The sequence below is a fragment of the Pongo abelii genome, chromosome 15, assembly GCF_028885655.2.
Source record: "Pongo abelii isolate AG06213 chromosome 15, NHGRI_mPonAbe1-v2.0_pri, whole genome shotgun sequence".
Taxonomy (NCBI): domain Eukaryota; kingdom Metazoa; phylum Chordata; class Mammalia; order Primates; family Hominidae; genus Pongo; species Pongo abelii.
The window spans coordinates 90126541-90153944 of NC_072000.2; positions in this window are offsets into that span (position 1 = coordinate 90126541).

The following is a 27404-nucleotide window of genomic DNA, read 5'->3' on the forward strand; positions in this document are numbered from 1 at the left end:
TACAGGAAAGGACGCCAGCCTTGAATGTCATGTGGAATTGTATTTATTGGTGTTGTGTCTTTTACTATGCAGATGCAATAAATTAATCATTTTATTGTCTCACCCTCCCTCTCAATTTAAAGATTGGAGGGGGAAGAAGAGGAAGAGCGAGAGAGAGAGACAGAGAGAGAGAAAGAGAGAGAGACAGAGAGAGATCATCTGGCCATGGAACCTGGCTGTGGGAAGTGGGAGTCACTGTCTGCTCACAGAACAATAAGCTCTCACCTTTCCCCATGCCTTGGTGTTCACATGTGGAGCTGACCTTCACAAACTTTCTCCAATTCCTTTGTCTGCTTGCCTCTTGAACAATATTCCCCCTGTACAATTTTCTAGGAAAAGGATAGGAACCACAAAAGTTATGCAGCTTGATTTTCAAGAGAAATCAAAGGCTAAAAGAACAACTGATTCCACACAAGGATATGCTGGGGTGGAGAAGAAATGTCTTTTCAGTATAACTCAGAACTATGGCATTATGTCAGGCAGCTCTTACCAAGGTAAGTTGAAAGGAAATGGGCAAATTCGTGATGTGGGGAAAGCCCCTTGTGGATGAGTGAGTTTGCTGGGGAGAAAGTGTAAGATCGATCCTCAAGTTGGACTGTTATAAACAAACAACAGAGGACAAAGATTTTAATAAGAGTTTTTATAAGTCAAATTTGAAATACCAACTCTACCCACTCTACTTGATATAAGTGTATGAGAGAGTTAGGAGCACTATTTAAATGTCCTAGCAAGACCATATTTTTTAGATGAGATAAAGCTGATATTATTTGTAGTATTTTTGTTCTTCAAAGTATTGTGAACACTGAATTAGCAAATACTGCATCATTACTCCCAGAGGAAATAGCACATCTAGATTGCTGCAAGCCTCTGGCCACAGTCTTTTCATTAACAAATTAGTACAGAGTCATGTTTTAAGTGTGTTTCTATTTAGTCCTTTTATTTAATATATATTGTTGATTCATTAACATTGAACTCACAGCCCTGTAACTCAAGCCTGAACAAAGCTCATTTAACAGATGTTATTTCTTTGTAAGACACATCACAACTTTCTTGCACTTAGGAACACTAGAAAGCAATGCTTGAGGCCATTTTGAACAGGAAATCACCAATGAAAAGCACAGAAATACAGAACTCATGACACCATATAGGCCACCAAAAGAACGCTTGTTTACAGCATGAGAGCTGAGACAAGAAGGCAGAGCACCCATTACCTTATTTGACCTTATTCAGGAAGGCGCACTTGGATAATGGTGACTTAAATTTTTTTCCACTTACATATGCCTCTTAATGATCACAAAATCATTGTGAATATGGAGTTGAGGGTTACAAATAAATTTTAGTGCATAGTCGAATTTGCAAATACAGAATTAGTGAATAACTAGCATAAAATTTTCTTCTCTGGGTATGGATCATAGTCACTTCAAAAATTATGAGAAACACTCATATTGCTTAACTACTTCACCTCTGTAATTTGCATTTGAACAGAAAATCCAGAGTCTATGTAACTTCTCTGCAATTATTATACATCTCTTCTTTAAATAGTAAGCAGTGAGTTTAGGCAGTTTGGAGTGTGAATCATGTCTGTCCTTTAGTCTCTGTGTAGCTGTTACCACCAATTATACATCTCTAAAACAGGCATAGTAGCACCTACTTAATGAAGTTGCTGTGTGAATTGAATGAAGTGTGATATACTAGTATCTAACACAGTTTGGAACACCTAGTGCATTTTCGTAAATGACATTCCTTTAACTGAGTCCATTTTTACCCCCAATTCTATTGCAGCTCCACGATTTCTCTTGCTCCCTGTTTTCCCTTCACTTTAGTTTCTGAATGAAATAAAAGACTATTTTTCGGTAATCACTACACTAAATTTGTTATATGATAATCTAATTCTTATTGTATGTGTGATTTTTCATGCATCTATCTATCTATCTATCTATCATCTATCTATCTATGTATCTATCCCTCTGTCTACCTATTTATGTTTCTATCTACCTAATAAACTATTTTGGAATATAGCAGAAAATAAGCCATAAATTTAAAAATAAGCAAATAAATATACTACTGATAACATTACAATTACTTCTTCAGGCTTTAGTAGAATTGGCTTTCACTACAAGATGACTGAAGACTAGCATTTGTCTTCTAAATTTGTATATTACAAGTTAGACGTGAACTTGTGGATAGGCAGTATGCATTTAGGAGGGCATAAAAACTTAATGATATGAGGGGATTAACACTGAATTGATGATTTTAATAATAATAACAATAATTGAATAATTCATTTATTTTGAGCATTGATCATTTGTTGAACATTCTACCGAGTCTGTGCATCAGACTACTTATTTCTCATAACATTCTTGTGAAAGTAGAAACAATTTATCTGTCTTTGATAAGTAAGTAAATTTAGAAAAGTTATAGAAGTAATCCAAGGTTACACAGCTCATAAATGATGCGGCTATGATTAGAACCCAGGTCTGTCTCTAAACTTTTATTCATTTTCAATGACTGTTTAGATAAGTAATAAATGCTGTGAAACATTTTAATCAGATTCCTAGGCTTCTATATAACCCTCAAAAGATCGGGGTACCAAACCTTCTAAAATGGAGCTTCAAAGCACAGATTAAAAATATTTAGTGGACAAGCAGATCTACTTCACACATAGGGTTCTTTCATCTCGGAAAGGCAAGGTAAAAAGTGGCAGCCCAAACCATCCAGAGGATAAGTACAATTACTAGAATAGTCATTGACATGGTGGTTTGTTAGAAAGAAGCAACATAAAATATGAAAAATAGAACTAGATTAGATAGAAAAGTATAAAAATTATTAAAACCAGAAGACATATTTTATATAAATAGAGTAAAACACTTATTCTTTCTTCCAGGTTTTCCACCCTGACCTAAAAAATGTGGTTTGTGTTGGAAATTGTTTTTATCTCTGTTATTTTGGTTTTAGGGATAGATATACCACATTAAAACTCATGTTGATTCTGAACTGTTTCTTTTTCAACCAACATCAACTTTCAGTGAATAAAAAATAACAGAAATCCTGTGTGAGAACACAAAAAACAAGGAGATAAAGCCCTTTTTTTTTCTCTATAAAGAGGCACATACAATGATTGGAGCAGACATCAGGAAATTAGACCAAATGGTAGTGTTAAATCCATTAGCCAACCTACATTCTCCAGTGAAAAATGACATAACTTTTAACAGTTTGGGTGAAAAAATTAAATATGTGGCTAGGATCTTTAATTCCTTTGTGGGTTACTCCCCTAGTAAGTACTCGCTAAAGTTTCACCATATGTACTTCCTTGGCTCACACTTCAGATCAAGTGCAAAATTTATTTAACAGACATATTCTCAAAACAGGTTAAGCCAAGAGAGGTCTTTTTCCATTTCCTTGGTAGGTTTTCATACTTTGTTATTTATTCAGGGGTTAGGAGTATCTATGAATGTGTGTGTGTGAGTGTGTGTCTGTGTGTGTGTGTGTAAATGAATTTGGTCAACATTTTAGATTTATTTTAAAAACTTATTTAGTTTTTTTCTTTGAATTGAAATGTTTTCTTAAAGTTAAAACAAATACAATGACCAAAATCAAAGAAAAGCATGTAACAGAGAGAAACATGCATGTTTTGTTTTATTCCACTTCACTTTATTGCATTTTTGCTGACATTGCTTTTAAAAAAAAAATTGAAGATTTGTGGCAATCCTGCATCAAGCCAGTCTATTGGTGCTATTTTTCCAACAGCATATGCTCACATCAAGTCTCTATGTCACATTTTGGTGACAATATAGTGACAAGTCTTGCAATATTTCCAAATTGTTCTTATTAAATCTGTTTAGGTGATCTGTCATCAGTGACTTTTGATATTCCTATTGTAATTGTTTTGGGCCACCACAAAGTATTCCTAGATAAGACAATACAATGAATCTATAAATGTTGTGTGTTTTCTGACTTCTCCACTGTGTGGCCCTTCCTTTGTCTCTCTTCCTTTCCATGGGACTTCCTATTTCCTGAGATATAATAATATTAGGCTAATTAATATCCCTACAATGGCTTCTATATATTCAAGTGAAGGGAAGAGTCTCACGTATCTTGCTTTAAATCAAAAGCTAAAAAATGATTAAGCTTAATGAAGAAGGCATGTGGAAAGCCGAGAAATGCCAAAGAGTAGGTCTCTTGTGCCAAACAATGAGCCAAATTGAGAAGGCAAAGGAAAAGTTCTTGAAGGAAATTAAAAGTGCTACTCCAGTGAGCACATGAGTGATTAAAAAAAAAAGTGAAACAATCTTATTACTGAAATGGAAAAAGTTTTAGTGATCTACATAGAAGATCAAAGCAGCCACAACATCTTCTTAAACCAAAGTCTAATCCAGAAAAAAGCCCTAACTCTCTTCAATTCTGTGAAGGCTGAGAGAAGTGAGGAAGCTGCAGAAAAAAAGTCTGAGACTAGCAAAGGTTGATTTATAAGGTTTTAGGAAAGAAGTCATCTCTGTAACATAAAAGTGCAAGGATAACCAGCACGTGCTAATGTAGAAGCCGCAGCAAATTACCCAGAGGATCTATCTATGATCATTGGTGACAGTGGCTACATACAACAAAAGATTTTCAATGTAGATGAAACAGCTTTCTGTTGGAAGATTATGCCATCTAGGATTTTCATAACTAGAGAAGAGAAGCTAATGCTTGTTTTCAAAGGACAGGCTGACTCCCTTATGAGGGACTAATGCAGTTGTTGACTTTAAGTTGAAGCCAATGCTCATTTACCATTCTGAAAATTCTAGGGCTCATAAGAATTATTTTAAGTCTACTCTGCCTGTGTTCTATAAATGGAATAACAAAGACTGGATGACAGCACATCTGTTTACAGAATGGCTTACTAAATATTTTAAGCCCAATGTTGACAACAACAGTTCAGAAATATTTCTTTCAATGTATTATGATTTTTTGAAGATATTGCAAAATATTGAGCACATATGGACATAAACATGGGAACAATAGATAACTGCAAACTACAAGAGGGGGTAAGAAGGGAATTGGGCTTGAGTTGCAATTGACACTTAAGAATTGTGATGAAGATGTACAAGGAGATTAATGTTGTTTTCATGCCTACTAACACAACATTCATTCTGCAGCCCATGGACCAAGGAGAAATTTCAACTTTCAAATCTTATTATTTAAGAAATACATTCTTAAGGCTACATATGCCATAGATAGTGATTCCTCTGCTGGATCTGAGCAAAGTTAATTGACAGCTTTCTGGAAAGGAGTCACTATTCTACATGCCATTGAAAACATAATTCATGGGAGCAAAGTCAAAATATCAACACTAAACATTAGCAGGACTTTGGGAGAAGCTGATTCCAACTCACATGGGTGACTTGGAGGAGTTCAAGGCTTTAGTGGAGGAAGTCACTGCAGATATGGTAGAAATAGTAAAACAAACAAACAAACAAACAAACAAACTAGAATTAGAAGCAGAGCCTTAAGATCTGGCTGAATTGCTGCAATCTCAACATAAAAGTTGAATGGGTAAAGAGTTGCTTCATATGGATGAGCAAAGAAAGTGGTTTCTTAATATGGAATCTACTTCCTGGTGAAAATGCTGTAAACATTGCTGAAGTGTCAACAAATGATTTAGAATGTTATATAAACTTTGATAAAGAAGGAACTTTATCAGAAGGAAGGCTTGAAGGTATTGACTACAATTTTGAAAGAAGTTCTACTGTGGCTGAAATGCTATCAAACAGCATAACAGCTACAAAGAAATCTTTTGTGAAGGGAAGAGTTCATTGATGCAGGAAATGTCATTGTTGTCTTATTTTAGAAAATTGTCACAGCCACCCAGACCTTCAGCAACCACTACCATCCTGATCAGCCAGCAGCCATGAACATTAAGGCAAGATACCAGCAAAAAGATCCTGACTTGCTGAAGGCTCAGATGACAGTTGGCATTTTTTAGCAATAAAATAACTTAATGTATGGACATTGTTATTTTAGACATAATGATATTGCACATTTAATAGAGTACAGTATAGTATAAACATAGCTTTTATATGCAGTGGCAAATCAAAAAATTATGTGACTTGCTTTATTGATATATTTGCTTTGTTGGAGTGGTCTGGAGCTAAATCCCCAATCTTTCCCAGGTATGCCTGTATTTCTTGTTGTTATCCAAATGAAATTGGACTTTAAATTTGATCTCTAAATAAGGAATTTTTTTTTTTTTTTTGATGGAGTCTTGCTCTGTCGTCCAGGCTAGAGTGCAGTGATCTTGGCTCACTGCAAGCTCCGCCTCCCGGGTTCACACCATTCTCCTGCCTCAGCCTCCCGAGTAGCTGGGACTACAGGCGCCCACAACCATGCCCAGCTAATTTTTTGTATTTTTAGTAGAGACGAGGTTTCACCTTGTTAGCCAGGATGGTCTTGATCTCCTGACCTCATGATCCGCCTGCTTTGGCCTCCCAAAGTGCTGGGATTACAGGCGATAAGGAATGTTTTGCAAATCAATACCATTCACAAAAAAGTCATACAAGGCCAAAAATTAAATGTCATTTATTTTTCAGGAGGTAAAACATTTCAACAAATAGTCTTAGAAATGACAATATACTGATAGTCTAATCATCAGTTTTGTCTTATAGGACTGTGACATTTATTTTCCAAAGTTTCTCAAGTATATGGGTCTGTGGTGATCAATACAGTACAATCCTTTTTCACTGTATGTCTTTAAGAGAAATATATATATATATATATATATATATACACATCTGGTTTACAGTATTAATGTGACAGATTAAAAAAAGAAATGCTAAGAAGCTGCATAAAAGGAAAGCAGGCCTCAATACTATGCAACCATAAAAAAGAATGAAATCATGTCCTTTGCAGCAGCATGGATGAAGTTGGAGGCCATAATTCGAAGTGAATTAATGCAGGAAGAGAAAACAAATACCACATGTTATCACTTATAAGAGGGAGTGAAACACTGAGCACACATGGCCATAAATAGGGGAACAATAGATACTGTGGACTACATGAAGGGGGAGGGAGGGAAGTGGGCCTGAGTTGCAAGACCACCTATTGGTTACTATGCTTACTTCCTGGGTGTAATATATTCATGCAACAAACCTGCACATGTACCCCCTGTAGCTAAAATGAAAGTTGAAATTAAAAAAAAAATTAAAGTGGAGCAACCTCATGGGTTGACAAATACATTGGATCCTGTTTCTGAAGAGAACCCTCTATGACAGGCAGACCTCAGGGAGGACTGAATAGGTGGCTCCTCCTGCAATGCAATTTACAAGACAGCTGATGCCCTTACCTGTCCAGATTCTTTCTTGCATGTCCTGCCATGGTGTCTGGCCACCAATCATGAAAAGGAGATTCTCCACTGGAATAAATTTCATGGGCTGCTTTGCTGGCCTTTGGAGAGCAAGCACCTTCCAGAATATGACACATGTGGTGTGGGGTTCTCCAAAGGGCATGCTGAGGTAAAGACTGAGGCTGCAGGGAAAACACAAAAGATATTTTTGGCTGCTTGGCAATGCACCCAGGGGAAGACCTTGGGTCAAATGTGTAGTCGTGCTGGTGTGGGTTATTTGTGCGATTTCTAACTGACACATACAGATCAGGGCTGCTTTTTCACAACCATAGGCAGAAAGCTCACAGTTCACATTGAAGGTAAATCATGGCTGGACCAGTTCTGGGAGACTATTCCATGCAAAGTCTTTGTAATTTAATTCGAATGCTAGGTCAATAAATATGGCATGCCCATCAGCATATAAAAGAGGGACAGTAAACCAGCATATAGGGTAAGCAAAATCCACGTCAATAGTGTACATGTTCAAAACCATTACTCTGGATTATTGGAAAGGGAAACCAAATTTTACGTGATAGAAACCCTGTTCAGAACAATTTAAACAAAGAAGTGAATTTATTCACTGATAGAATTAGGAAATCCAAGGAGGTACAGCTGATTTTAGGCCTGTGTCAATCTAAATGTTCAAACAAGTTCATGAGGCTTGATCTGTTGATCTCTGTCTTTCTTTTTCTTTGATCTGATTTCTTTTGTGGTTTCAAAAATGGTCATCTACACCTCAGGTTTGTAGCATCCTTATATCTATGACTCCAGAGCACAAAGGGAAATTTTCTCTGTCGCTATGACCATATCATTCTCCACCAAGGGACTCCTATTGACCCTTCTTGTTTGGTTCTAATCTAGCTGTCAGCTTTTGTCCCCACAGTTACACTGTGTAAGTACAAAAAGAGATCTCAGCTTATTTTGATGCTCAGAAAAATATATTCTAAGGAGACATTGCTGAAAATGATTTTTTGGCAAATGTTCAGGTCTTTACTTCAATCACAGTGACAAAAATAGCTACATACTGGTAACTGTCATTTTATCAGAATTTCACCTGATCTGACAAGTTATTACTGACAGACATATGCTCTGGGAAATTGCATGTCTGCTACTGTGGATAAGTACCTTCTCTGTTAATCTCCTTGGGCACCCACTATTAAAATAAAAATTTTTGTTTAAAATTAAGAGTTTTTTTAAAAACAAAAACAACAGTAGTTAAAAAATGGTTCTAAACTTTACAAATGTTGGAAGGATTTGAGCACATTTACTGTTCTTTCTGATTCTCAAACTCTGAAGATAAATAAGAAAGAGTGAGAGAGGAAAAGAGATGTTGGAAACTGAGTCCAGAAAAAAAGGAGAAAGAAGAGTCAACTAAAGATTTTGTTAGTACAAGAGCGTATCAAGAGAATACAGATAAATCAATCACGAAGCAGGTAAATCAGTACAATGACTATAGCAAAAGTATTTACTACCAGACTTTTAAACACAGTTTCTCAGATAAATTTTATCATTTAATCATGGATAAACATTTTTAAAATAACAATACTGAAGGCAGGGCAGAAAAATTTGAAATTTGGAATAGGGCTTCTTTAGAAAAAGAAGTATAACATAAAGCTGAAATGTAAACCCCTATTAGACAATGGGGGCAAAAAGTAGGATTTAACTCACACAAAAGTTTACAAACTCACAAAACATACATACTTCAGGAATAAATCTATCATATAATGGGGACATCTTTTCTCTGATGTGTTTGCTGCAAAATAAGGAGGCAGAGAAGTAGTTTGCCATACATATAATACAATGCAACCCCTGTGAACTGTGATATTTTACCATTCATCTGCAGCTGCACAGAACACCATTGAATATATATCAGTGATGCTTCAGAAGGGCTTGTGTGTCACTGGAATTATGTTTTATTTATAGTAATTGACTCTATTTGGCCTGTGTTCCAGTTTTTAAGAGACCATAGTAGAAGGATCTTGATATGTGTGGTCACTGAATCCCATAATGCACCTAATGCTATATTTTGCAATGGTGAGTTAGTTTTAATCTGCAGCTATGGCCTTTTCTTGATGTATAAAGATATTTAACAGTATATCTAGGCTTTGAAACAACCGAACACAAGTGCCAGGTGATTTCTTTACAGTTATACAAGGATAGAATACATGGTGATTTCTTAAAATTTACTGTATCTTTACAGAGGTGCTGGAAGGAAATTAACCATGTAAGCATCTATCAATCAATCAATATCTACAAAGGACTTACTGTGCTCACAGTACTGTAGCAACTACTTTTCACAAAACAAGGGAAACGTAAAGTATGATGCTTAGAGTATGTTAAATTTATAATACGGTCTTGCACATGCAATAGAAATTCACCAAAGGCACAGTCCACTATGTACTGCGGCAGAAAAGAAAATTTAAGCTGGGCGTTGAAGGGTTGGTTAAATTCAGAGAAACAATACACATAGGCTTCATGAAAAAAAGAAGGAGAATTATACAAAGATAAAGTGGTGAAAGTGGGCATGTAGGTGCGGGGGCACGGATGTGTGGGGAAGAGGCACAGGATGACCAAGAAAAGATGGAAGTGGTTAACAAGGTTAAAAAAAGTTTGGATAGGTAAGAAAGAATTAGATGTAAGAAGGCTTTCAAATTTGCTAAAGGAATCTGAACTTTTGATTTGATAAGATAATTGAAAGAAAAAGGATTTTTGCCTTTGAGTAAGAGAATAACATATGGACAATCAAAATGGACAATGATATTTGTCCACAGATGCAGCAAAGTAAAATACACTAGAAAGAAAAGAGAGGGTCAAAATACTGAAGGAAGTTTAAAGATTGCTGAGAGGTGCCTCTGTGAACTATTGGAGATTTGGTCAGATGTCAAATTTAAATTAAGCATGAAATCAAAATCTCTACTCTTAAGCAGTTTAATTTCACACCAACACCCTCAAAAAGTATTTTTAAGTAAATACTCTTTATGAAGCAAATTTCTATTTTTAAAAAATCCCATTTTGATTACATTTAATGCTAAAATAAGAGCTGTGATTTAAAAGAAAAAAAAATACCTTCACATGGATGTGTTTGCAATATTTGAGGAAAAGAAGATGTCCCCCCATGTTTTCCAACCCATCAGCATGAAGCTCTCTGCATTGATTCTACTAATACTGAGAGTTTAGTCAGATGCTACATCAGGCCAGGACCTAAGATTTAGATCATGCATTTGCATCTTAGTTCTTAAATAATGAGCTAGACATTTGTTTCTAGGTGCAAACAACAGGTTTTTGGGATCCTCTTTATTTTCATTTATGGGGCCACAAACTACTGCACTTCCTGGGGGCTTTCACTTTACCTCTCTAGGAAACTATATCTAAGGAAGATTTAGTGCATCTATTCAACCTTGTTTATTTCCAGTAAGTTTATTTATTTATTTATTGTGCATAGAATGCACTGCCTTCTAAGATGGGAGACAACTTGATATTTCAATGTTTTAACTTCCCTGCTGGTTAAATTTTAGCTGTGTGCCACATGGGAGCAAAGGAAAAACCAGGATTTGTAAAGGATGTAAAAAATATAATGTTTGTGAGAGTAAAGATGACAATCAACTTAGCGGGGATTCCAGGGACAAACTACATTTCTATCTTTCTTTTTATTCCCCTAATTCCAAGCACATTGCAAAAATAAAAACCCAAATAAACTAAACTAAACCAAGCAAACAACAACAAAGTTTTTCAGGAGTTTAAGACTTTATTCAGTTTAGGCCTCTTGAGATGTTGTAGGTAATTTAGTGTTATCTGATTCCATATGTATAGCCAAATGAAAACAGAAGGGGGAAAAAAAAAAACAAAAAAACTCCTTTTTGTTGTTTTTGGGAGATGTTTATATTAATCATCCCAACTGATTATTATCTTGAGTTTTCTTGATAGGCTATGGGAATATCATCAGATAATGCAGAAATGAGTATTTATTACATAAAAGAAATAATCTCAAAGACTCTATATTGATTTGCAGAAGTGCTATAACATATTTTTAATATTGATGTTCCTTTGGGGTATTTGAGTCTTAAACGCCACTACAAATAACTAAAGGTGTCCAAATTAAATTCATAAGTAGAATGTTTTTGTGAAGATTTCCAATTCTAGCAATTGTTGGCATAGTGATTTGTGCCACTCCAACATGATAGTACTATAAACAACTAGTTTAGCAAAAAGCAAAACAAAACAAAAACAAGCAAAGAGCTGAAACATGGACTCAATCTTACTTTCCTCCACAATTCCTACACACAAGTCAGTGATATTCACTAGTGAGGGTAATGTACTAGATAACCCTTGAATTGGGCCTGAACTTTCACTCCTTCGGCTTTTGCTGTCAGCATTTGTCCTACCAAGAAAATCTTGTGCCCCCCTCAGGCTCTCAAATTCCATCTATCTTTAATTCTCAATTAAAATGCAACCGTTCCTGGACAGATTTTTTGTGTGTGTGCTTTCATTAGAATATGATATTCGTTGGGCTTCTCCTGGAATTATTTTGGCACATGTGTTATGTTTGCTATTAAATTGTTAACAATGAAAGCAGGGGGCAAATATTGTGTCCTATCTCTTTAAAAAAATCTCTTCATGATGCCAAAGAACAGTCCCTTGAAAATACAGGTATTAAATAACTATCTGCTAACTGAGAGTCAACTTAACCATAAATTGTTAACAAGAACAAGAGCAATCCTGAACTGTTACTTAACCTGTCACATATCTGTGTTCTTTTCTGTTTGTACTTTAGTTACAAGCTAGAAATGAAACATATTTTAAACATAGCATTTGTTCTTAACTTTGAAAAGGCCAGCTCTAGGGTTCCCATTGTTTCTCATTCATAGTGTGCTATTAACAGAATAGACTTAGCGGTCAAACCATCCTGTTCCTGTGTGCCAACTTCACCAGTTGTTAGCTATCAATATAAGCAGTTTAACATCAGTTCTTCTCATATGTAAAATGGTAGTTGAAAGAGTCCCTATTTCCAAGGATGTTCTGAAAGTGAAATGCACAAATACTTGCTTTACACAGTGCCAGTAAACACTAACTGATTCATGAGAATTAGTTGCTTCCAAGGTTTTTGGGAGATAGCATGGATGTTCAAATTCCTGCTGTCTTACCCTGTTTTTTGATCTCGTTCATTTCTAAATTTCAGATGTATATTGCCTTGCAATCTCAACAAGCAGCAAATTTCCAAACTACCAACTCTTTTCTACTTTTGAGCTTAAGAAGACACCTTGTTAAACTTCTTTTATTGGAATAATAGGAAATACACACATTCTTTCTTATTTATCTCTATAGACTTCTCTATCCCTGATCTAAAGACATAGGGAAGTGAGGACTGTGTTTGAAGGAATGGCCGATTAAGAAAACAAGGAGATGGGGGTGGATGGTATCTTGGAAACTTACATTGATTCAGGACTAGTTGACCTTAGTTTAAATCTAATATTTTTCTTCTGAAATGATTACATATTTTCCTACTTAATAATGACCAATGCAGAAAGGCTGAGAGAACTTTGAAGTTCAATTGATAAATTATCTCCAGACCTTGTAAAACTATCATTATCCAGCTGGCTTACTGTATAGTCAAATTCAATTTGGGACAATAAGAACATTGTAGCCATGTGTCTACCTCAGGGCCAAGGGTGTGTTTGTGTGTGTGTGCACACGTGTGCATGTGCACGTGTACACGAGGCTGTGTATTTGAGTAAAACATGGCCAGTTGAAAAAATTGAAACTAAATGATGAATGCTCAACCGGAGGTTTCTCTGATCCAGGAACCTATTTGACTTGAAGCTGTTAATTTTCCCTGGTATGTTCCAACACACTGCCAGGGACATATAGGTTTTCTCCCTAGTGAATGCTATTATGCTGTTTCTTATTCTGCTGCAAGGGGTAGAGGCAATGACCGCAAGATCTTTGAGAATAATTATTTCTTCATATCAGAAAAGAGACTGCATTTTACTGCATACAGATGGATTTTTCTTTCATCCCAGTGGCCTTCTTTGAAAGTTCTGAGACTTACAGCAAGTGGTCTGGCCAGCCCTGTAACTAGCACACATAGCCATGATGCTGTGTTTTTGTTATTACAGCCTTTTTAGAGTGTTCTCCCTTTTCAAATGTATTTCATACACAATGAAATAACTGTCTGTCATTCATGGTAAAATCCACAGTTTGTGTTTCACCTTTCAGTTAAAACCATTTCTTTTCCTCCCCTTTCCCAAGTTCACTCTTCTAGAAATTGAAATTTACTTCTTTGCTAAACTGCAAGGCGTGCCAAACCGCAAATAGCTCAGGGATCATAATTCAGAAGCTGCTGGTTCAGTCTCTTATATGCAAAGTCTGTAGAAGTTATACCATGGGCCCTGGGATAAGTTTCTCAGAGCAGCCAGGAAACCCAACAGGAAGATGCTGAACTTGCCTAAAAGAACTTTCCAGAAGGCACTGGGGTAACTTCTCCATATTTTAAACCATATGGTAACGTAGACTTGTCTCTTTTCTGGTAGGCCAAACCTCCTTTTGTGAATAGATAAGTGATTCCTGGGGAAATAGCACTTGTTTTCCACCTTTTCTTACTGTTTAAGGGGACTGGACTGGGATTTAAAAGATTTAAATTCTAGTCCCTGCTGAAAAGTTAACTAACTGTGACCTTGGGAAAGTTGCACATTCTCTTAGCCTGTTTCCTCATCTGTAATTTGAGGGGTTTGGAAGGAATGGTCTTTATGGTCCTGTTCAGCTTTACAATCCTGTGACTTTACTCTCTGACTTTTTTCCTACAGTGCTTCCTTTGAGGTAAAAAAAAAAAAAGGTCAGAAGATGATTTTGTTTGTTTTTGCTTTGTTTGTGAGTGTGTGTGTTCCTCATTTTTGAAAAAAAAATTTCTCCATCTATAAAAATAAATAGGAATCCCCCTGTGGTCTGTAAAAAGGCTTCATATTGAGTGCTATGTATAGCAGCCAGTTTTCCACTTTAATCCTCTAAAAATATCTGCTAACACAAAACAAGTGTAAATTATTACAAAGCCTCTCCCTGGCTCATTGTGTTTTGAGTGAGCTGCCCTCTGCTACAGTTTTCAGTGGCTGGAAGAGTTGGAGTTTAAATATAGCCTGAGAAGCAAGATCTGGTATTGTAATGACATTTTGTCACCTCTTAATATCTCACTGTATGGTGCCTGGATATGGAGTGCGAGGAGGCTGTAATGAATAAACATATATCCAATTCCATGTTGATTGTCTCACCTCTTAATAACTTCTGTCTGTGAGATAAAATTAGCTCATACATTCATTTTAAATACATAAAGGTGGATATGCCTACAAGTCAGTCTATAATGGGTAAAAGATTGAATGACCAGAAATTAATAAAACACAAGCACATTGGTGCAGAGAAGAGCAGAAAGAAAAGTAAAAGGAAAGGAAAAACGGTGATTCAAGAGTTTAACCCTTTTCCCGTTTAGAAAAAATAAGCGCAGCTCGTTGTCCACGTTTATTTAATTTTACATAAGCATGCTCTTTGAGGCTGAAGCAAATCTGGTGCTTTTCAATGTGAAAATGAAATATAAAAACTATTCTTGGAGTTATTTCTAAATAGAACTAACATCAGAATCATCTCTATCATCAGAATTGTCAATTTCGAAAAAATTGGATTCATCAAATGAATCTTCTGCCAACAACTATTTGAGAACAAAGTTAACATCACGCATAGAATTGCTACATGTCAAATCCCTCATTTCCATGGTTCAATATGATTATGTCTCCTTGCTTTGTATTTCTGAAAAGCTACCTGCCATTGCTTTCATGATCAAGTCCAAATGGAAAGCTCTTTATAGTTCTGATCTCCTCCATCTCTATCCCACTACCACCAGTCTGTATGTGAGGTTTATTCTAATATAAAGTCCTTGAAATTTTATTTTATTTTTATTTTTATAAGTATTTGCCCAGACTGGAGTGCAGTGACATAATCTCAGCTCACTGCAAATTCCGCCTCACAGGTTCAAGTGATTCTCCTGCCTCAACCTCCTGAGTAGCTGGGATTACAGGCACGTGCCACTACGCCCTGCTAATTTTTGTATTTTTACTAGAGATGGGGTTTCAATATGTTGGCCAGGCTGGTTTTGAACCCCTGGCCTCAAGTGATCTGCCAGCCTTGGCCTCCCAAAGTGCTGGGATCTACAGGCATGAGCCACCACGCCCAGCCAGAATTTTTAATAATATCTTTCTTCATATCTACTTGGCTTTAAACTTGTTTGGGCCAACCATTCAAAACTACTTCAACAGTCAAAACCTTAATTTTCCTTCACAAACCCAGTAAAATCCACCTCCTTAGCAACACCAGCCCTGAATCTCTCTGGCGGAACTTGCCCATCTCTTGATCCCCAGTAAGCCCCCTCTTCCCTGTGACATGGTGCTTACTGATGGCTGATGTTACAGCTTGTTTTCTCACTCGTCCCCCGACTGAACTGTGAACCCTTGTATGCGAGTACTGTCTCATCTTTTAAAATATATTATTGCAATTATGATGACAATTATTAAAATCCATTATCATATGCTCTATCCATTATACTGCAAGCATTCAAAAAATGAGACTAGATTGAAAAGATTCAACCTTGAGGGCTCATTATTCCCTATGAACATGTTTCTTTTTGTTCTCTTTCTTGTATCACCATCTTTCACGTCGCGTGTATGTTTATGCCTTTTTCCACCTTACCAGTTAGGAAACGGAGGCCTAGAAAGGTGAAGTAATTTTCCCAAGTTCACCCAGCAGTTAAGCAATAAAAGCCAAAGCCGACTTTGTCCAGACCAGTCTTAAACAAATGCGCTTTGTTAGATTGAATAGAATTATAATAATTTTGTATAAAATGATTTTCTCTACCAAATGATAAGCGAATAATGCATGTGGTTAGGTCCCCAAAGGAAATGGAAAAATGATACAGAATGGAAAAATGGTGAAATTCGAGGCGATTCTGAGAAAGCAATTTGAATCTATCTTAGGTCTGATCTAGTTACCAAGGAAATTTAAATCAAGTACTCTTGAATTAGGAGTTGTTTCACCCTATTAACCTGAAGACAACTGTACTCTGTGGCCTGAAGTTTTGCCGTAGACCTTCTTCATGTCAAGGCTTCTTATATGCCCAGTGTGTACCTCTCCTGCAGTTAGGCTTGGGCACAGACACCACAAGCAGCAGACACACACAAAGTATCATGCACACGAAGAACATGTGTTTGCATAAAACACACAACCCTCTCATATTACCAGAGTTAGTTGAGCAAGGCTCACCTTTATGTGGACTTACACTGTGCTGGATTCCTCTAACATCTGACTGAGCTGCATCAAAGCACAATACAGCATCTTGTCCAAGACCATGAATTAAATACTCCATCACCGGATCTTTACTGTGTCAGCCGCAAGCAATTCAAGTTAAGTATATTTAAGGATCTCATATTGGATTTTTGCTGGCAAACTGACATCCCAGATATGTTAAGTGCCATATTAAAAATAAAATCCAGATATAGTTGTATGGAATTTGCAGGAAAAACTGCTGACTAAAAGGAACCTCATGTTGACATTACAAACCAAGGTCAAGGCTAAGTTGCAAATATATATGCTGTGAGTGAGTTTCTTAGAGTAAAAAAAAAAAAAACAGAGTTACTTTACTTTTGAGTCTTGTTACATTGAGATTGATGAAAGGTCTTAAGCTTGGGGTGTTCCTCTTCATATTCAAATCCTTGTGTAATTGCAAATAGAAAGTGGAATACTAAAACTTATGGAATTAAGATAAAGATAACTTATTTTTTGTATGTGCTTCAAATACCAGGTGAATTGTTCTCAATGCCAGTGGGCACAAAATGAAATGTCATTAACCCTCTGTCACCAAAAGCACATACTATAAGTAGAAAAATATTCATTTTGGTTCAATCTGGCTGCAGTCTACAAATATCTGTGATGTTTTTCCATGGCTTCAATAATCTAAATGTCACAACATAGAAGGTTGGAACTTGACCTCCCTTTTGAGTATTCCGGTTTCAACTTATAAATAAATAATTAAGATGACAGGATTTAGTAGAGGAATGAAGCTTTATAAAATTAAAAGGCACAACAAAACTGATGCTGTAGTCTTAAATATTGGGCAGAAATTGCTACCATAAATTGTCTTAAATATTTTGATATGGAAGATTTCAAACCTACGAAAGAAAAAAGTACAATGAATACCAATGTTCTCACCAAAATCCAGCTTTAACAGTTATTAATTCAGAGCTATACTCCTGTCTACTCCCCCATAACACTGTGTTGAAATTTGTTACCCAAATATCATATAATTTCATCTGTAAATATTGCAATATATAGCTCTAAAAGATACAGTATTCTAAAACTGGAAACAATAGCAATAATTCTATACTTTTAAATATACAATCAAGTTTCAAATATCCTTTATTATTTGCATTAACGTGTTTACGGTTGGTTTGTTCAAATGAGACACAATTATAGTTGGTTGATATGTCTTCTAAGGCACTTTTTATAAATTGTTTCTCTGTGCTTTATATTTGTTGAAGAAATCAGGTTATTTGTAGAATTTCCAGCAATCTGGATTTTTACCAAGAATGACTCTAACACTATTTTTATTTCATTTTTTTCTTTAAAAGAACTCTAAAGGGTAACATTGTTGTCTTATATAAGATTCATCCTTTTAAATAGCAAAAATACAAAGAACTTTTACCCCACACTAGGTATAGGTCTTGTTTTTCTCCACTGAAAAACATTTTTCTTTATGTTTGTGTTTATGACAAAAGAACATTATGGAAAAGAGAACGATGATTTATCTATGGTGAGGGGCCAAATAAATCTTGTTTTCACTGATTGTTACAGCTGTAAAGGGCCGTAGGAAGCAGTCTGTTGAATTGCTTTTTTCAAATCCTTATACATAATTTTATTTAATTTTATTTTTCCATAAGTTATTTGGGTACAGGTGGTATTTAGTTACATGAGTAAGTTCTTTAGTGGTGATTTGTGAGATTTTGGTGCAACCATCACCCAAGCAGTAAACACTGTACATATTTGTAGTCTTTTATCCCTCTCCCACCCTCTCACTCTTCCCTGCAGTCCCTAAAGTCCATTGAATCATTCTTATGCCTTTGCATCGCGATAGCTTAGCTCCCACATATCAGTGAGACCATATGATGTTTGGTTTTCCATTCCTGCGTTACTTCACTTAGAATAACAGAATTCAATCTCATCCAGGTCACTGCAAATGCTGTAAATTCATTCCTTTTTATGGCTGAGTAGTATTCCATAGTGTATATATAGCACAGTTTATTTATCCACTCGTTGATTGATGGGCATTTGGGTTGGTTCCACGATTTAGCAATTGTGAATTGGGCTGCTATAAAAATGTATGTGCAAGTATCTTTTTTGAATAATACTTCTTTTCCTCTGGGTAGATATCCAGTAATGGGATTGCTGGATCAAACGGTAGTTCTACTTTTAGTTCTTCAAGGAATCTCCACACTGTTTTCCATAATGGCTGTACTAATTTACATTGCCATCAGCAGTGTAGAAGTGTTTCCTGATTGCTTCATCCATGCCCACATCTACTGTTTTTTGATTTTTTGATTACGGCCATTCTTGCAGGAGTAAGGCAGTGTTACATTGTGGTTTTGATTTTCATTTCCCTGATCATTAGTGATGTTAAGCATATTTTCATATGTTTGTTGGCCATTTGTTTATCTTCTTTTGTAAATTGTCAATTCATGTCCTTAGCCCACTTTTTGATGGAATTGTTTGTTTTTTTCTTACTTATTTGTTTGAGTTGGTTGTAGATTCTGAATATTAGTATAGATTGTGAAGATTTTCTCCCACTCAGTGGGTCATCTGTTTACTCTGCTGACTGTTCCTTTTGACATGCAAAAGCTCTTTAGTTTAATTAGGTCCCAGCTATTTATCTTTGTTTTGATTGCATTTGCTTTTGAGTTCTTGGTCATGAAATCTTTGCCTAAGCCAAGGTATAGAAAGGTTTTTCCAATGTTATTTTCTAGAACTCTTACAGTTTCAGATCTTAGATTTAAGTCCTTAATCCATCTAGAGTTGATTTTTGTATAAGGTGAGAGATGAGGATCCAGTTTCATTATCCTACATATGGCTAGCCAATTATCCCAGCACCATTGGTTGAAAAGGATGTCTTTCCCCACTTTATGTTTTTGTTTGCCTTGTCGAAAATCAGCTGGCTGTAAGTATTTGGGTTGATTTCTGGGTTGTTTATTCTGTTCCATTGAGCTGTGTGCCTATTTTCATACCAGTACCACACTGTTTTGGTGACCATGGCCTTATAGTATAGTTTGAAATCAGGTAATGTGATGCCTCCAGATATGTTTTGCTTTGTCTTGCTTTGGCTATTCAGGCTCTTTTTTGGTTCCATATGAATTTTAGAATTTTCTTTTCTAATTCTGTGAAGAATGATGATGATATTTTGATGGGGATTGCATTGAATTTGTAGATTTCTTTTGGCAGTATGGTCATTTTCCCAATATTGATTCTACCCATCCATGAGCATGGGATGTGTTTCCATTTGTTTGTGTCATCTATGATTTCTTTCAGCAGTGTTTTGTAGTTTTCCTTGTAGAGGTCTTTCAACTCCTTGGTTAGTTATATTCCTAAGTTGTTTTATTTTGTTTGTTTGTTTTGTTTTTGTTTTGTTTTTTTGAAGCTATTGAAAAAGAGATTGAGTTCTTGATTTGATTCTCAGCTTGGTCACTGTTGGTGTATGAAAAGCTGCTGATTTGTGTACATTAATCTTGTGTCTGGAAACTTTGCTGAATTCTTTTATTAGTTCTGGGAGATTTCTGGAGGAGTCTTTAGGGGTTTCAAGGTAAATGATCAGCAAACAGTGACAGTTTGACTTCCTCTTTACTGATTTGGGTGCCCTTTATTTCTTTCTCTTGTCTGATTACTTTGGCTAGGACTTCAGTACTATGTTGAAGAGGAGTGGTGAGAGTGGGCATGCTTGTCTTATTCCAGTTCTCAGAGGGAATGCTTTCAACTATTCCTCATTCAGTATTACATTGGGTGTGGTTTTGTCATAGATGGCTTTTATTACGTTAAGGTATGTACCTTGTATGCCGCTTTGCTGAGAGTTTTAATCACAAAGGATGCTGGATTTTGTCACATGCTTTTTCTGCATCTGTTGAGACGATAATGTGATTTTTTGTTTTTAATTCTGTGTACGCAGTGTATCACATTTATTGACTTGCCTATGTTAAACCATTCCTGCATCCCTGGTATGAAACCCACTTGATCATGGTGGATTTTCTTTTTGATATGTTGTTGGATTTGGTTAGCTAGTATTTTGTTAAGGATTTTAGCATCTATGTTCATCAAGGATATCGGTCTGTAGTTTTCTTTTTTGGTTATGTCCTTCCCTGGTTTTGGCATTAGTGTGATGCTGGCTTCATAGAATGAATTAGGGAGGGTTCCTTCTTTCTCTATCTTGTGGCGTAGTGTCAAAAGGATCCGCACCAATTCTTCTTTGAATGTCTGGTAGAATTCTGCTGTGAATCTGTCTGATCCTGGACTTTTTTTTCTTGGTAATTTTTAAATTACCATTTCAATCTCACTGCTTGTTATTGGTCTGCTGAAGGTATCTAATTCTTCCTGATTTAAGCTAGGAGGGTTGTGTTTTTCCAGGAATTTATCCGTCTCTTCTAAGTTGTCTAGTTTATGTGTGTAAAGGTGTTCTTAGTAGCCTTGAATGATCTTTTGTATTTCAGCTCCTTTTTCATTTCTTATTGAGGTTATTTGGATTTTCTCTCTTTTTTTCTTGGTTAATCTCACTAATGGTATATCAATTTCATTTATATTTTCAAAGAACCAGCTTTCTGTTTCACTTATCTTTTGTATTTTTTTTGGTGCTTCAATTTCCTTTAGTTCTACTCTGATCTTGGTTATTTCCTTTCTTCTGCTGGGTTTGGATTTGGTTTGTTCTTGTTTCTCCAGTTCCTTGATATGTGACCTTAGAATGTCAGTTTGTGCTCTTTCGGTTTTTTTGATGTGGGTGTTTAGGGCACTTTCCCCTCAGCACTGCCTTTGCTGTATCCCAGAGGTTTTGGTTGTTCATGTCATTAATGTCATTCAGTTCGAAGAATTTTTTAATTTCCATCTTGATTTTGTTTTTGACCCAGTGCTCCTTCAGGAGCAAGTTATTTAATTTCCATGTATTTGCATGTTTTTGAAGGTTCCTTTTGGAGTTGATTTCCAGTTTTATTCCACTGTGGTCTGAGGGAGTGCTTGATATAATTTCAATTTTTAAAAATTTATTGAGGTTCATTTTATGGCCTATCATATGGTCTATCTTGGAGAAAGTTCCATGTGCTGTTGAATAGAATGTGTATTTTGCAGTTGTTGGATGAAATGTTCTGTAAATATCTGTTAAGTCCATTTTTTCCAAGGTATAGTTTAAATCCATTGTTTCTTTGTTGACTTTCTGTCTTGATGACCTGTCTAGTGCTGTCAGTGGAATATTGAAGTCCCCCACTATTACTGTGTTGGTGTCTGTCTCATTTCTTAGGTGTATTAATAATTGTTTTGTAAATTTGGGAACTCCAGTGTTAGGTTCATATATGTTTAGGATTGTGATATTTTCCTGTTGGACAAAGCCTTTTACCACTATATAATGCCCCTCTTTGTCTCTTTTAACTGCCTTTGCTTTAAAGTTTGTTTTGTCTGATATATGAATAGCTACCCTTGCTCACTTTGGTCATCCATTTGCATGAAATACCTTTTTCCACCGCTTTACTTTAAGTTTATGTGAGTCTTTATGTGTTAGGTAAGTCTCCAGAAGGCAGCAGATAGTTGGTTGGTGAGTTCTCCATTCTGTGGTTCTGTATCTTTTAAGTGGAGCATTAAGGCCTTCAATTTACATTCAATGTTAGTATTGAAATGTGAGATATCCTTGCATTCATTGTGCTCTTTGTTGCCTGTGTACTTTGGTATTTTTGTTTTTTGTTTTTGCTTTTTAGCTTGTACTTTTGTTTTATAGGTCCTGTGTGATTTATGCTTTAAAGAGGTTCTGTTTTGATGTGTTTCCAGGATTTGTTTTAAGATTGAGAGCTCCTTTTAGCAATTCTTGTAGTGGTGGCTTGGTAATGGTGATTCTCTCAGCATTTGTTTGTCTGAAAGAGACTGTATCTTCCCTTCATATATGATGCTTAGTTTCACTGGATACAAAATGCTTGACTAATAATTATTTTCTTTGAGGAGGCTGAAGATAGGGCCCCAAGCCTTTCTAGCTTATAGGGTTTCTGCTAAGAAATCTGCTGTTCATCTGATAAGTTTTCTTTTATAAGTTACCTGGTGCTTCTGTCTCACAGCTCTTAAGATTCTTTCCTTCATCTTAACTTTGGATGACCTGATGACAATGTGCCTAGGTGATGACCTTTTTGCAATGAATTTCCTAAGTGTTCTTTGTGCTTCTTGTATTTTGATGTCTAGGTCTCTAGCAAGGCTGGAGAAATTGTCCTTGATTATTCCCCAAATATGTTTTCCAAGCTTTTAGAATTCTCTTCTTCCTCAGGAACACCAATTAGTGTTAGGTTTGGTCGTTTAACATAATCCCAGACTTCTTGGAGGCTTTGTTCCTATTTTCTTATTCTTTTTTCTTTGTCTTTGTTTGATTGAGTTTATTCAAAGACCTTGTCTTCAAACTCTCCATTTCTTTCTTCTACTTGTTCAATTGTATTGCTGAGACTTTCCAGAGAATTTCACATTTCTAAAAGTGTGTCCAAAGTTTCCCGAATTTTTTATTGTTTTTTTCTTTACACTACCTATTTCCTTAAATATTTCTCCATTGACTTCTTGTATCATTTTTTTGGATTTCCTTGCATTGGGCTTTGCCTTTCTCTGGTGCCTCCCTGATTAGCTTAATAACTAACCTCCTGAATTCTTTCTCAGGTAAATTAGGCATTTCTTCTTGGGTTGGGTCCATTGCTGGTGAACTAGTGTGATTTTGTTGGGTGGGGGGAGTGTTAAAAAGCCTTGTTTTGTCATATTTCCCTGGTTGCTTTTCTAGTTCCTTCTCATTTGGGTAGGCTCTGTCAGAGGGAAGGTCTAGGGCTGAAGGCTGTTGTTCAGTTCCTTTTGTCCCACGAGGTTCTCCCGTGATGTAGTACTCTTCCCCTTTTCCTATGGATGTGGCTTCCTGTGAATCTAACTGCTGTGATTGTGTTTTCTCTTCTGGGTCTAGACACCCAGCAAGTCTACCCATCTCCAAGCTGGTACTGGGGGGTGTCTGCACAGAGTCGTGTGATGTGAACCATCTATGGGTCTCTCAGCTGTGGATACCAGTGCAGTATTTGGGGGTATCTCCCAGGTCCTGCAGGAGCCACCCACTTCCTTCAGAGGGTCTGTGGGTCCTCTCAGGGTTGCTGGTTTGTTCTTGCAGTCAATATGGAGCTTAAATTCACCATGTGAGCTTCCACCTGCTGTTCTGTCTGAAGCTGTAACATAGTCCTGCCTCCTGTCTGCCATGATCTCCCCATCGATCCTTATCCAATTGCTTTTGACAGTTGCAAAATATTGTGGCTCACTGAATTGAGCCTAAAATTTAAAATTTAAAATTATTTTCTAACTTTGCTTTTCAGAGGCTTAGGGTCCTCTGCGACGATAAGATTCCTCAACAATGCTCTACCACAGATAGAAGTGGAGATGTGGAGAGGTAGGGAATAGGGGTGAAAGGGAAATGAGCCTGACTTCTATTCAGGGACATCTATGGTGCTGCTGCTGAGTTCTTAAGCAGTGTAGTTTGGTGCAATACAGGAAACACTGAGACTTGAATCATGAACTTGAGCTGAATTCCGCATTCGTCAATTACTACCTATTTGCTTTGAGTTCCAGTTTCCTCATCTGAGCAATCTGGGTCATGCACTAGATTGTATAATGCAGTCTCTTAACTAAAATCCCTAAAGGAAGGTTGTACTTACCAATGCCATTGATATCAGGCTTGGCCTTGGGACTTTACTGTGCCTCCTCTTATGGAAGGCAAATACATCTTACTTTGATTGAGCTGATGTATAACGTGACTTTGCCAATAAAATATGGGCAGAATTGAGGAGTGCTGATATGGTGGTTCACCATATTTCTGCCTTTTCTTTGCCCAAAATCTGCAGTATGCCAAATACAGGCTGCACAGCCACCACTAGCTTGCAATGCAAATGCAGAGGGAGCTAAAGATCAATGTGGGTTGTGCAAAGCCACTGGGATTTGAGGGTTATTTGTCACTACAGAATAACTGTCTATCCTGCCTGATAAGGATACTAACACATGCACTGTTATCCTTGTATAGTTGTAATGAGAAATCAAATACAGACACAAAATTGGAAGCTATTCAATGAATGTAAAACACTTACCTTCTCCGTAGCTTATTTCTTGAATATTCATTTTATATCAACCAGAATGTCAATACCTCAAAAAAAACCCTTCAAATTATACAGCATTTGGAAAGCTTAGAACTTATGCCCTGAACAATGCCTTGTTTGCCAAGAGTTTGAAAGTTAGAATTGTGTTAAGGGTGTGACTTTGACAAATATAAGCTCTGTAAAATTAGGAAAACACTTAATTTCTCCGAGCCTCAGTAAAATTGTTGCGCTGCTCTGCTTTGAGCATCAAAGGTTATGACAATGTAAAAATATTTGTTAACTCCTTAGAACCCTATCAGTGTTATTTTTCATGTTAACAATTCTCAAGAAAAAGTAGCTAGAATGATGAAACACTTAAAAATTGAGGAGTGAAAAGTAAGCTTTTTTTTAAAAAAAAGGGAAATGATGTATATTAAGGCTTACAAATAAATATATGGCACTGTAAGTTTTAAATAAGACAAAAGTTAAAATGTATGAAATGTTGGATTATTTTTAATTTTAAAAGGCTAATCTTACATAGAAGGAGAGAGTTCCTAATCCTACCCATGTAACCATCGCTCTTTTACATCCCTTTGAGGTACTTCTGACATTTGAACAAATACCTTCCCAAAAAATTATGGTTAAAAGGCACCAGAACATCATAGCCAGACGTACTTCACACTTCTGGGATGAAAAGGAAAAAAAAAAAAGGAATATGATGTTTGTCATTTTCATGTCATGTGGCAAGAACAATATGTGAATTTTGGGACTGGTGTTTCAAACTGAGCTTACCTCTAGGGCTAGAGTGGCACCAGTTTTCAGTGCTAGCCATTGTTCTCTATGCTGTGGAAACCACAGTGAACAAAACAAATTCCCCACTGTTACAGAGTTTACTCTACTGTGGGATTGGAGATGGGGAGTTGAAAATAAACAAAAATGTATATGACCTAAGGTAAATGCAGGGTTCAGATAATGGAAGGTTAGAGGAGTTATTGAGGAGTGAGTCTGCTCTGAGAAGGCAATATATTTGATCAGAGATGAGGCAGTGAAGGGCATAGAAAATTGCCCTGTAGATACATGGGGAAAAGTATTTGCTACACAGGGAATAGTAAATAAAAAACAAGATAATACTTTGTGTGTGAGGAGCAGCAAAGAGGCCAGAGTGAATAAGGGAAAAGAAAGGGTTGGAATCTGATTTCAAAGAGGTAGCAGGAGATGAAGTACCTGAGTGTCTTGCATTTGATTGCATGACTTTCAGATTTTAATCTGAGAACTGGGTAGCTATACCAGGATTTTGAGCAGAGAAATGACATGATCTAATTCAGCTTTTAAAGAGAGCACTTCAGCTGCTTTGTTTAGAATAGACTCCTGGGGGTAGGGGAGGAAGCAGTGATGTGAATAAAGTGGGTTGTACAATAGTTCAGGTGAGAAATCCTGAGACTCAGTGAGGAGTGGTTGTAGCAGAGGTTGCGGGGAGACTTTGCATATATGCTGAAGGTGAGGCACAGATAAGCTAATGAGTTAGATGTGGAGCTTATGAGAACAAGATAGTGATGTTTCCAAGTTTTAGGCCTGAGCAGGTAAAAAGTACAGTGCTGTCATTTACTGAGTTGGGGAAGCCTGCAGATGAGCAGGCTGGGGGGATATCCATCATGAATGTCTAGGATTTGGAATTTTAGAGAGTCCCTTAGCCCACACAGGATACCTAGTGAGAAGACAGAAAGACTCTCACGCCATGTATTGTCTTTTACTCCTAATTACTGAGTCCCCTTGCATTTCTGAGTGACTGTTTTATATGTGACCTTTACAAGATGGAACACCCAACGTATCCCTTCATCTAACAAATGATTGCTGTTTACTGTGCCATGTTAAGTCATAAATTTCTACTTACAATTAAGCATGTATTTTGTTTCTCCAACCAGACATTAAGTACCTCAGCATATGAAATCAAGTCTTATAACTCTAATTATATAGAGAATATTGCCAACCATCTAGTTATGGTCAGTACATCCTTGTGCCTGTTTGATTTAAATTTGCTTATCTCTGGAAAGAATTATACATATATTTAAGTTACAGAAATACAATATGACAGAGCATCCTTCTGGTGCAGAATGAAGGCAAATTGAAGTGATGTGGTTCAGGATAATTTTGGTGGATGCGTATTTTAAGCTACGAAGCTTCCTTTCCTTTATGCTTCATTTCTGTCTGCTTTCCCACAAGATCCAGTTTGAGGTTTGTCTTTGCTGCTGAGTTCATAGTTACGAAGATAATGATAATGATTTTCATCATAATAACAGTACAATATAGCAGGACCAAAAAGGGTGTTATAGCACTATAGCAGAATCTGTACCCCATCAATGCCTACAAAGTTTGAATTTGGGGGAGAAGGACCTTTTATTTAGGGAATAGACATTTTGATTATGAAAGGGCGAGCACTCCAGGCATGCTTCATGCCAGGCCCTTGGCAATTGTTTTTCTAAGTGCTTAGAACACCAATTCCTCAGACGTAGGTACTGCTTTCAGGTCACTACACAAGTGACACCTACCCAGAAGACCTTTCTTGATCATCTTATACAAAATCGTATCCAATCCTGCTCCCCTAGTATCCTATG